Source organism: Psammomys obesus, unplaced genomic scaffold (genome assembly GCF_907164565.1).
Source record: "Psammomys obesus unplaced genomic scaffold, mPsaObe1.curated_primary_1811, whole genome shotgun sequence".
Taxonomy (NCBI): Eukaryota; Metazoa; Chordata; class Mammalia; order Rodentia; family Muridae; genus Psammomys; species Psammomys obesus.
Window position 1 is genome coordinate 5767407 of NW_026596101.1, and position 13104 is coordinate 5780510.

Genomic DNA, 13104 nt, shown 5'->3' on the forward strand with positions numbered 1-13104 from the left:
TGTGTGTGTGTGTGTGTGTGTGTGTGTGTGTGTGTGTGTGTGTGTGTTTGCACGTGGGCTGCCTGTGGAGGTATCAGGTCCCCTGGAGCTAGAATTACAGGTGATTGTGGTCTAGGAGTTTGTTTTATAAGAACAGAACAGTACATTCCTTTAACCTCTGAACCATCTCCCATTTTTATACTTGAAACAAAATTAATACAGATACTACTTTGTGTAATTTTAAAGAAAATCCTCTTAGAAGCAAAAAAAAAAAAAAAAGGAGTTTAAAAAAAAAATCTAATCTATCCAGGTTGACCTAGAGAGATGGTTCAGTGGTTGAACCACTGCCCTCCAGGAGGATAGACCATGTTTAGTTCCCAGCACCTGTGTCAGGTAGCTCACAATCAGCTCCAGGGGGATCCATCACCTCTAGCCTCTTGGCAAACCTGTACTTACTTGCATTACAAACCCATACACAGACCACACACACACACACACACACACACACACACACACACACACACATAACCCTGAACACATAATTTAAAATAATAACAATATTAAAAAAATCTATCTGTGATACATGCTGCAATTTTCTTCTTGTAACACTGGGGATCAATCCTCCATCTGTCCTGGGAGCTAAGAATGGCTCCTATATTTTTAAAGGACCATGAAGAATCCACAGAACTCACTTGAGGGCAATAATGTCTAAAATATTGTCTTATCCTTTGCAGCAAAACAAACCTGCAGTGTCCCTTTGGAGAGGGCACTGGGTTTGCCTTGTCAGATATTGCAAAGGTGAGTAAAACCATCCCTCTCCTAAGGGGCTGGAAAGGACATGAGACCAGTGAGCAAGAGGTGGAGGAAGATGGTGCTAGATAAAGGGTTCAAAGGAAGAGAGCCAGAGGTGGGGTGGGGTAATGGGGAGTGGCTTCCTAGGGAGGTATTTTTAAGATCAACCTTGAAGATAAGAGATTTTGAAGGATTAGGAAAACAGGGTGGAGAGAGGTCAGAGAACTAGAGCAGAGAGTTCCATTGTGGACACAGCAAGTAAGGTCCCTCTCCTGAGTCCCTGTAGTAGCTATACCTCACTGCAAGACCGAAAAGTGGGGAACATGTCCTAGGAGGAGACTGCGCTAGGTGTGAGAAGAACAAGGGTTCTCATCTTTCCTTGGTGTTCGATGGATGTAATCGAAGTCTCAGGAGCAACATGGATGTATTTCACTTCAATCTCTGAAAAAAGGAACCTCATCTTGTAGGCGGATCATTTAATCAGTGGCTCTCAGCTATAAATCTATGAACAATGTTAATCTGTGCCGTCACCGTTAGCAAATAGAGCATGAGTCTCAATCTATTCTTCGGAATTCTTGAAAGGTCTCTTTGACAGCAGCGCAAACATCCTGTGAGGGTGCCAGAAAGGCAGCCTTCTGCTTCTGAATTTGTCCCTGCCTCAGTAAATGGTGCAGCTTCCCCTGCTCACTGTCTCAGTTTCCTCTGCTACAAAATGGGAACAGCATCCATTTGCCTAAAGTCTGTCTGTACAAGCGTCTCAGCATGTTCTGGACACCGAAGGGAGAAAATTCTCATCCCTCTCAATAGTTTTTTTTTTTTTTTAAATGGGGAAAATGAGATTATCAGAATTAAAACCAGAACATAAGAGCTTTACAAGTCAAATTATTCTTTTCACAATGTATTTATAACTGCTGTCTGTGGGAATGTGCACCCCTGCCATGGCGCCCCGGTGGAGGCCTGAGGACAGCCTTCTTCCTCTGTTTGGGTAGTCCTGGAGATTAAACCTGGGTTGCCAGGCTGGTACAGGAAGTGCCCTTACCTGCTGAGCCATCTGGCCAACCCTCAAATGATTACTGATAAATGACGCAAATTTCGAAGACTGCTGAGAAAGCATTCATAATCTACCAGTCAATGACCTCTGTGTGTGTGTGTGTGTGTGTGTGTGTGTGTGTGTGTGTGTCTCCCTCTCTCTCCTCCCTGCTCCTCTCCTTCCTCTGAACTGAGTCCTCATTTTTTGGTGTCCTGAGTGCTGGGATTATAGATTAGCTGTTAGTATGCCAACCTTGTTAGTAGTTAGGATTGTTGTTGTTGTTGCTATTACTAATGGGCAACAGCACTTTCCTGGACCATGAGATCACATGTTCATTCCTCCAAAGCTGTGGATAATCTGCCCAGTTCCGCGTATCACTCAGTGCTGAGAACGCAGAGCGAAGAATTCTGTTCTGTGCCTTCCTCTGTGACAGGGTCTACACCCGGAAGGGTCGCTCCGCCGTCAAGTCTTCGCATGGGCTTTGCCATTGGCTGCGCACAGCTGAGGGAGACACTAAAATCTCTAAGGGAAGCACAAAACAGCACTGGAGATGTGGCTCAGTGGGTAGAGCGCTTGCCTAGCATGTTAGAAGCCTGGGGGGGGGGGAATCCTTCCGAATTATGTAAAACCAGTTGTGGTGGTGGCACTCAAGAAGTGAAGGCAGGGGGATCAGAACTTCAAAGTCACCCTGAGCTACACACATAAGAAGTTTGAGGCCAGCCTGGGCTACATGAGAGTCTGTCTCAAACAATCAAAGGGAGGGGGGAGAAAAGCTTGATGTACCATCACACTGTGCCTGGAGCACAGGCTGGAATTCTCAGACATACTAAGGTCTAAAAGCCAGGAATGCCTTCTTAGGTGCAAATGTGTCTTTGCTTGAGAACAACTTGGTGGCCTGTCTGTCTTCATGTATATCTCTGATTTTTATTTTTATTTTTATTTTTACTCTCTGTGTATGGCTGTTTCACCTGCATGTCTGGATGTGTGCCATATGCATGCCCAGTGTATGCAGAAGGCAGAAGAGGGCGTTAGATCCCCTAGAACTGGAGTTACAGATGGTTGTGAGTTCAATTCCCTAGAATCCTGTAAAAAGCCAAGTTCGGTAGCCTGTGCTTATAGCCCCTGAGCTGGGGAAGTAGAAACAGGTGGATCCCTGGGCTCACTGGCTAGCCCGGCTAACATAGTAGGTGAGTGAGCCTCAGGCCAATGAAAGAACCCCATCTCACAAGACAAAAACAAGGTGAGGGCTGTCCAGGTGGCTCAGTGGGTAAAGTCGCTTGCAGCAGACAGAGCCTGATGACTTGGCTTCAGTCTCCAGAAATCATGTGGTTGAAGGTGAAAATGCCAAGTCGTTTTCTGATTCCCACCATACCCAATCATACCCATAGTCTCTCTCTCTCTCTCTCTCTCTCTCTCTCACACACACACACACACACACACATACACACACACACACACACACACACACATGTACACCACATACACACATTAATGTTTTTGAAAGATAGATGTCACCTGAGGTGACATCATATGAGCCCTGGCATACATATGAACTTGAGTGCACACACACGTGCTCACACACACATTCACCTATCTTTCCTATGGGTATATGTTTGTGTCCCATCACCAGAAAATTCCTACATTGAAATCCCAACCTTTAAGGTGATGGTGATGATGATGATGATGATGATGATGATGATGATGATGATGACGACGACGACGATGATGACAGGAGTTGGGAACTTTGAAAGCTGCCTAGGGTGTAAAGGTAGAAGCCCCACCAACGAGACCAGTGTCCTCTTAAAAGAAGCTGACAGAGTAGGTTCATCACTTCTGTCCTTTGAGGACACAGCAAGGTGACCATTGTCTCTGAACCAGGGGAATGAGCATTTCCAGACTCAGAATCTGCCAGCACATTGTTCCCTAACTTCCAAGCCTTCCACAAAGGGAGGAAAGATAAGTCTGTTTCAAGGTCTTCCAGTATATGGTACTTTTTGTATTATGACCCAAATGGAATAATAGCATCAGTTTCTAGGTATGGGTTAGCATTTTGCACTGTTTATCAGACTGAAAGAGACCAACATCGGATGTCTGTTTTTTAGCTGCTGGTAAGACGAATCTAAAAATACCTTTAAACGAGGACTTACGGATGAGTCCTTAAACAGTGTTAATATAAAGAAGATATGAGACCACAATAAGCATGCGCAAATCTGTGTAAAGCTGGTAAAATGTAGGACTGGAGACATAGCTCAGTGGTTAAGAGCACTGGCCGTTCTTCCAGAAGACCAGGCTTTGATTCTCAGCATTCACATGGGAGCTTACAACCATCGCTGACTCCAGTTCCAGCAGATCTAATGCCCTCTTCTGTTGACTCTTCTGTTGGCCAGGCATGCCTGTGGAACACAGACACATATGCAAGCAAAGTACCCATACACATAAAAATAATAACTTAACAAAAGAGGGAGTGAACAACAGTGATGTGAAAGCGTACAGGCATAGATGTTGGAAATGTAGGGTTCAGTATGAATAAATGCAAGCTATCACCCATAGCTGACAGAGAAAGAACTTGGAAAGATGGTAGGTGTGGATGTCATGTGGAATCTCATTTTCTCTGTTTGACCCTGTTTTGTATCATGAAAGTAGCCATAGACAGTATATGGACAAGTGTTCTAATAAAATTTTATTCACAAAACAAACCTCCCTTTTGAGCAAGCAATTTTGTTTTTCCTTTTAAACAAGTAACAAAAAGGTCCAGGGCCTGGCCAATCCTGCAGCACCACGGCTTCATTCAAGATCTGACGTCTTTCCCTCTGCCCTGTTCTGTGTACTCTGTGGCTTTGGTTTTGAGACCTCCAGGATGAGATGCCCACAGCTCTCCACACAACACACCCTTCACAAACAGGGTCCAAAAGACACAGGAGTTTCTCATGTTTCATTTTTAGGAGCAAGGACATTTTCTCCAGTGGCCTCCTGACAAATTTAGTTTACTTCCTAAGCTGGGCATCATGAGGCGAATATGCCTAGATACCTTCTGCCTGGCAACCTATAACAGACAAGTCTCGGGATCCTCCACTCAGGATCTCACAAGGCTACTACCACTGAGGTGCCACAGCCTTTATTCGCTAATAAAGCTCAGGCGGCCCATCCAGACTCCTGTGCTTGCTGGCAGATTTTGGGTTCCTCTAGATAGAGGACAGAAGTCTCTGATTTTTTTTTTCTTTTTTTTTTTTTCTGGCTAGCTGTCATGATGGGACAGTTTGCAGCTTTCGAGAGTCCTCAGATTCTGTGTCTTCCACTGGCCTAATAAGACATCTCACTTCTTCAAAACCAGCAGGAAAATGGCCCTTTGAAGATTTTCTATGATGTAAAGTACTCAAGGGAATAATAGTCTGATTGTATTCCCAGTTCCTGTCCATAACGAAGAGAACACTCTGGACCCGCAGCAGACTCGGCACAACATGGTTTAAGCCAGGGGTTGGCAAACACCCCATGCGGAGGAACTGACGGTCCAGATTGTAGGTTCTCACCTGCTCTGAACTCACATGAAGCACCCATGCATCACGCATGAACAGCGGAACTTGGCTGAGTTCTAATAAGACTTCAGCGAATATGGAGGCCATCTTGAAATGCTACCTACCTGGCTCCAGGTCTCACCTGGAAAAGCCACAGTAGAAAATTGTACATTCAGCAGGCTGGCTCGGCACTTGAGAGTACTTGTTGCTCGTTAAAACTTCATCTCCAGGAGATCTGACACTCGCCTCTGGACTGCACCTGCACACAGGTGTGGGCATACCCCCACACAGACACATAAAATAATTCTGTAAGAAGATAATTATATATTCAGAAAAAAAGTGTATCCTATTTAGTACAGCTTTTTCTGGGAGCCCATTTCTTTCTCGTGATTTCTTTGTCTGGTCTTGCTCATTTTCCCATATTAACGTTCTAATGAACATACATGTTTTTTTTTTGTTTTTTGTTTTTTTTTTTTTTTTTTTTTTTGCTTGACACAGGGTCTTGTGTAGCTTAGGCAGGCCACTAGCTTGCTAGGTATCGATGACCTCAAACTCTCCTGGTCCACCAGTCTCACCTCCTGTGTGCTGGGATTACAGGTGTTCATCACCTCAACTGGTTTGACTTTATATCATTTTTTAAAAGCTTAATTATTAAATTGGGAGATTAATTTGGGAAGGGCTGACACCATCGTAGTTGATTCGTTTTGTCTAAAAGTCACTTAAGTCCTTCAATTTGTCCAAGTCTTTATGACCTTCAGTAGCATTTGCAATCTTTCTCATATGGTTTACCTTTTCAGTTTGTTTCTAAGAACATACTTTTACATTTTTAATATAGATAGATCTTTTTTTCTACTTCTAACCTAATGTTATTTCAAGGATTCCTTTTCTGGAGGGGGTGGTTCCAGACAAGGTTTTTCTGTATAGACCTGGCTGTTGTGGAACTCGGCCTGTAGTCCGTGCTGGCTTTGAACTCAGAGATCCACCTGCCTCTGCCTCCTGAGTGCTGGGATTAAAGGTGTATGCCACCACTGCCTCAAGGATTCTTAAAAGTCAAAAGTCATTTTTTTTTCTTGTCTCAGGAAATAAAATACTTAAATGTTTTATTTGATTTGTGTGTGTTTGTTTGTTCAGACAACATATCACTATGTAGTCCTGGCTGGACCAGATTTGGTGGTGTAGACCAGGCTGGCATCAAACTCAGAGAGTTTGGGACTAAAGGTATGCCCCACCACTTCTGGCAAATGTAGCCTTTTAAACTACTATTAAGAACACTTGTCATTTACATCTGACCAAAACAGCTGTGGAGAGGGGGAACCCTTCACAAAATTCATCTAAGTAAAGTTACATTATGAAAAAAAAAAAAAAAAAAACTCTGAAAAAATTATTTCTTGGCTGACATTGGATTTTTAAATATAAACTACATTTTTCTCACCTTTGCTATTCTTTGGTGGAAATTGAACCCGGGGCCCTATGTGTAGAGCTTGGCACATGCTCTACCACTGACCTACAGCCTAGCTCATCACTCCTCTTTTGATTAGCAAGGTAAGCATGCAGCTATTTTTGCCCTAATTGGGCATTCACATGCGTTTTTCTCCTTAGTCAAGTATGCACATAGCTACCTTCCCCTAGTCAGGCATGCATGTCACCTCTCTAGCTGTCCAATCTTCACTTGCCCTCTCTCATGACTGTCTTCTCAACCCTCCTGACCTTTTTTCCAACCTTAGTCTTCAGAAATGAACCAGAACTCTCAGGTCAAGCAGAAGCGCCAGCCATTGTCACCACCTGCTCTTACCTGCCAGTTCTCCGTGGGAAAGTTCAGCCAGTTCAGCTTGGGAAAGGAGTGGGGGAACCACAGCCCTGCTCAAGAGCTCAGAACCTTTCCAGCATCCACTGGAAGATGGGGAAGGGTCTTAGGCTTGTGAACCTAAGGAGAGGCAGGGTATAAGGATGAATAGTGCGGGTAGGGTTGCCTAGAGCTGGGACTGCACTTGGCCAGTGGGCATTTCCTTCAGCATGACACACTCATGATGGGCCAGAAGAAAGAGGAGGGTTGCTACTCAACTTGGGATCACAGTTTATACTCCAGAAAGCCGGGTTCAGCCACTCATCCTCAAGAAAACAATTAAAATAGTCAAATAGTAAAAGGCAGAAAAATTCAACGTGGCCACAGTGGAAAGTGGGACAAAGGAATCCATTGAACCCCCCCTTTCACCCCACCACCACCCTGAGTTTGTCTTCTGTTCTGAAAAGAGATCAAATAGATGGCCGTGGATATGCACATCTAAGCAGTCCCAGTGGAGGTGAGGCTACACCCGCCACTGGCCCATGACTATTAGGACTTCAGTCTCATCCTTCAGGGTAGCCTGACACGTTGTTAGAAGTGTGTCAAATCTTTCTAGAGACAGTTCCTTCCTTTGTCTAGACTCTTCTCTCTCTAAGCATGTGGTGCCTCAGGGAAACCTGTTTCTTTGGTCCACTGTTTCAGTAGTCTGATCGTCAGCTGAGAGACACAAGTGACTCTAGCATGTACTGCCAGGCTGGTTACAGGGTGGACTGTCACTTTTCCTTTAGGTGAGGTGAAAGATTAGAAGCCACAAGTTCTTCTGCTAACTGCTCCATCCCTGTATGATACGAACACTCAGAGGCAAAGGCTGATGACAGACTAAGAGTCTGAAACCAAATGTGCATGGGTGATGTCGGGTGTGGGCGTGCAAGCATATGTGTGTGCTTGTGCATATAGGAGTCGGAGTCAAACTCACGTGCCTCCTACCCCACATGTCATTAAATGTCTTGTTTCTATGAGACAGAGTCTCTTACTGGGACTTGGGTTTCACCAAGTAGGCTGGCTAGGGTGGGTGGTCCTACAGATCCAAGATTCCTTATTGCTGGGGTTACGAGTGCCTGTCACCATGAACAGCTTTTTATGTGGATGTTGGGGTTGAACTCATGACTATGATGCAAGCTCATTACTGGCTGAGCTATCTCCCCAACTCTCAGGGGTCTGACTTTGATGATCATGTTGTATGTCGTTACACTAAGACCTTATGAAAATCAAAGACTGGCGTACAGCTCAGTTGCAGGGTATGTGGGCCCTGTGTCCAGTCATCTGCACAGGAAGACAGGGAAGGAAGAAAGGCAGGAAGGCAGGCAGACAACTATTTACACTAAGGATTAATAGGTTGAAGTTGCTTTGTGTATTAAATACTTCTTCCTAGAATTTTAAATATTGTTATATTCATTCTTTTAAAAAGTAACTTTGCTTATGTTGATGAGGACTTATGTGTGGGATGCTGTTTTTGACTCATAGGCACAAAGACCTTTTCCTTTGAGTCATAGGCTCACATAGACCTTGAAATATAGATAGTCACCTGGAATGTTTGTTCTGTAATGCTTTGAAACTTGTTTCCCTTGTCACAGTAACTCTGTCCTCAAAGTTTAGACCATTGTCTCAGAGAAATCAGTGTGTGTGTGTCTGAATATGATGATTTCCTCGTGGGTGTAAATTTTATCTTCTCTGTGATTCCTGTACCCTAACCACATTGCTAGGCAACATTTAGCAACACACAGCCCACATTTTCCTAATCCTGTTTGATGCTTTACAAATGGACGTCGGCTTTCATCTGTACGCAGAACACCAGAGGGTCTTACATTTTGGCTTTTGAGATACTCGGATGTCCATTCAAACCCAAACTAAGTGGTACCAGACACGGGCAAAAAGGGGGATGGGCAACCATGAGAGAAGTACATGTATTTGTTTTTAGACTTGGCCAGTTGCTCTTTAATACTATTGAATGAGATCCCTGCCATTCAGGCTTTGGGGTGACTTTAAGGTCAGAGCTGGCATCTTTCCATGAATTTGGAGGGTGTTTGTATATGGGGAGTACTTTTTATGATATTGGTGATGCTGTAGATGTGGAATTTGCCAGATGAAATTCAGGAGTACATCTCCCATCAAAACAGAGGACAAAGTTTTCAGGTCAGGGTCAAGAGTTGAGTAGAATGGGAGGAATGGACCCCACATCTCCAACTGGTCTGCTTCCTGATCTGCTTGTCTTCTGTGTTTAGGAAGTTGTCAGAGAGAGAGGTTCTGATGGGCATGGCTTGGGGGTGTGAGATCTGTTTCTACAGGAGATGACTAATGCACACAACTACTCGAGAGAGCATCAGAGTTTTCTTCATCTGCTCTTACCAGCTTCAGAAAACAAGACAGAGAAGCCTCACAGGTGCTCTGAACTGATGCATACCTGTGGTAAACAAAGCGAGTTCAGTATCTTACTTACAGATTAGAAGGCATAACTATACAAATTATCCACGGTATGGAGTGGGGCTTCTGGTAAGAGTTATAGGTAAATAAGATTATGTGATATAATATTTTTCAAAAAAAATCTAGCTCTGTAAAGAGGTTCTATCTCATTTCTCCCTCAGAAAACCCTAGCAGTTGAAAAGAATAAAATCAGAAAAAGGAGGGCATTTACTACATGATGAGGTGTCTCATTGGGACAGGAAGTAGAGTGGCTTAGCAGGTACTTTTCTCTGTCAGAGTCTTTTGAGTGCTGTTGTCCTCAGGGGCTGGAATTGAGGGGCTGTGGCTACAGCTGAATTAATAGAGTATTTGCCCATGAAGTCCTGGGCTGGGTATTCAACACTGCCTACAATGCAGCACTTAGGAGATAGAGCTAGGAGGATCAGGAGTTCAAGGTCATTCTAAGATGCACAGTCGGTTTGAGGCCTGTCTGGGATATGAGATACCCTGCCTAAAAATAAATAGATAAGGGCTGGAGAGATGGCTCTGCGGCTGAGAGCACTGACTGCTCTTCCGGAGACCTGAGGTTCAGTTCACGTGGCAGCTCACAACTGTCTGTGGCTCTGGTTCCAGGGGATCTGACACCCTCACAAAGACATACATACAGGCAAAGCACCAATACACATACATTAAAAAAATAAATAAATAGATGAAAGGAGGATGAACCGGGGTTGAAGGATGCGCTTTTGAGGTAACTTATTCACTTAGGTAGCAGCTAAGTGCTGGCTATTCCTGAAGATTTGGTCTCTTCCAGGGTCCTCACGGCATAACCCCTCAGAATAGACAAGGCAAGAGAGAACAAGACTGGAGCCACAGTATCTCTTACAGATACTTACTGAGTTGGAGGTCACATGCCATCATTGCACTCAGGGAACGTGGAGTGCACGGACTGGCCTTACTGACTCTACTGAGCTCCAGGAATCCATCTGGCTCTGCCCCCCAGTCCTCCTCCCCGGTGCTGGGATTTCTGGCCTGTGCCACCATACCCAGCTTGTTACATGGATGCTGAGGACCCAAATTCAGATCCTCTCCTCATGCTTACAGAGCAAGGGAATCAGTGACTGCGTCCTCCCAGCAGACCTACTTGCTCACGATTTCTACAGTAGCCTGTTGCTTAGGTGGGTCAGCCTTATTTAATGTGAGAGGGCACCACACGGGATTCGGATAAGAGCAGGTGCAATCACTAGAGGCCCTTTTGCAGGCTGGTTACCTCCGAGGCAGACATGCTTCCATGCATAAGTGGCTGTGGAGAAATTTGTGCATTGGCTGGACCATTGATCAGTGGCCTTTCCCAAGGTGGAATTCAGAACCCCCTCAGCTATTAATGAAAAATATTTGTCTTCCTGGCACCTTCAAGAATATTCTGATTAAATAAAGCATGATGCCCAGGTTTGGCAACTGGTATGCTAGATTTCTAAGGTCAAATCCAACCTTAACACGGTTTTCCAACTTATATGATTAGAGGTATTAGGAGAGGGGTTGTTGAAGGTATTATTTCTGGGGATAATTTCCATCTCAGAAAATCAGGCTGAATTAATTTTTTTTTGTTTACTTGTTAAGTTTTTTTTTTTTCACTATATATACTCAACATGATGGAAGTTCTACAAGGTCTAAGATACTGTGTTATAAAAGAGGTCTCTCCAACTCTGTCTTCCTGACACTTCAGTTTATCTTCTGGATGAGCAGCATTATCGCTCTTTACATATTCATCCAGAATATTTAGGACAGATATCTGTGTATGGGCTACGGCCGAATAAGAAAATGCTTGTTTAGCGTGCACAAGGCCCTGTAGGGGGTGTGTGGGAGGCTTACACAGTAAGTCCTTTTCTTCAGAGTCACCTCAGGATTTCATTATTCTGCAAATGACTCAGATGATTCTTTTTAACAATGGATTTTTATTGGCACATATTAATTGTTCAGAATAATGGATTTTTATACATGCAGATTTTATATAGGCATATAACTATTTTATACATGTGTACTGCTATGTGGTTTTGCTTTGCTGATGTTTACTGTTTTTGAGATAGGATTTCTTGTTGTCCATACTGGCCTTAGCCTTGCTATATAAGCAAGGATGGTCTTGGACTTCTGACCCACCTGTCTCTACCTCCCCAGTGCTGACATTATAGATGTGGACCACTACAGCAGTATGAGGTTCTCAGCATCAAACCCAGGCCTTCATGCATTCTGGGCAAGCATTCTACCAACTGAGCCACATCCCTAGCCCTCAGGTGATGATGATGATGATGATGATGATGATGATGATGATGATGATGATGATTGCAGAGTATCTCTATATAGCCCTGGCTAGCCTGGCATTCACTATGTAGACCAGGCTGGTCTTGAATTTACAGAGATCTGCCTTCCTCTGCCTCCAAGTTATAGAATTAAAGACATGTACCACCACAGCCAGCCAAATGGGTTCTTATAATTTATAATAAATTGAATTATTAGAACCCTTCACTTACTTAGGTGCAAGCTGCAGGAAATGCCTCAGCCAGATTGTATCTCTGATGCCTTTTATTTAGCCATCGTCCACAAAAGGGCTTGCAGTCATTAGAAGGAGAAGCCACTTTTAGCCCAAGTGCTGTGACACCAGCAGGCACAGGGCATCAGCCACTCCCCAGCATCGGAAGCAAGGAACGTCTGGAAAGAAGAGAGTTCAACACTAAGGTACAATAAAACAAAACAAAGAAAAATAGGAGGAGGTAGCACTGAATGAGGAAATGGAGAGAAAGTTGTTCTTGGCAGGGAGAAGAATATGAATACAGGACTCCCACCTTTAGACCCAGCCCACTGCTCTCCAAACAACACCATCCCCAAAGCAGAGCAACATGGAGTCTGAGCACGGAGGAGCCTGGGGTGAAGGTTCCATCCCCACTCTTCCACCATGCACCCTCAACAAACAAAATACAAAGCAAAACAAAATCCATAGGAAGAGCACGTGACTCCAAAAGTTTGATACTAACCTTGGCATGTTATACCCATTATGTGTGTGGGGTTAATGGATGTTGCTATTCTACAATGGATCAGACAGGCTACACGGGGAAGGAGAGAGTTTTAAGACAGTCTCAAATCTGGACTGGCATGAATTAGGTGGCTGGTTACATAAGTCAGTGGTAAAGTGTTTGTCTAGCATAGTCAAGGCCTGAGTTCCATGCCTGGCACTGCCCCCAGGGAAAAGCAATGGGAAACACTTCAAAATGTTGCTCAAAAGGCAGATTCCATCAGATTGAAAAGGGACTCATCCAGCTACTCTGAGGTTTTTAGCATGGGTGGTTACCACCTGTTGACTACAATAGAGAGCCACGGTAAAAAGAAGCAAGGGGCCTGAAAGGATACGTGTGGCTGGGAGAAAGATTAATCTGACATTTTGAATTGAGAAACGACACTGTTGAAATGAAAGTGCAGCTTCCCACTGAGAAATAGCAGCCAGGTGGTAGCAGGCAATAAGACAGTTTCTCCTTCTCTTCCTCCTCTCCTCCTCC

At 44.2% G+C, this 13104-nt stretch overlaps 1 long non-coding RNA gene across 6 annotated transcripts in view; it reads left to right on the top strand.

The window, feature by feature from the left end:
* Positions 1-13104, top strand: part of LOC129692182 (uncharacterized) — an 81687-nt gene that overhangs the window by 5271 nt on the left and 63312 nt on the right. The window contains exon 4 of one of the 6 annotated variants that reach the window (XR_008722658.1): positions 714-5033. The exons of the other annotated variants lie outside the window; for them this stretch is intronic. This is a non-coding gene — a long non-coding RNA (uncharacterized LOC129692182). Of the gene's footprint in view, positions 1-713; positions 5034-13104 lie in introns of those variants that run through there. 6 annotated transcript variants of the gene reach the window in all.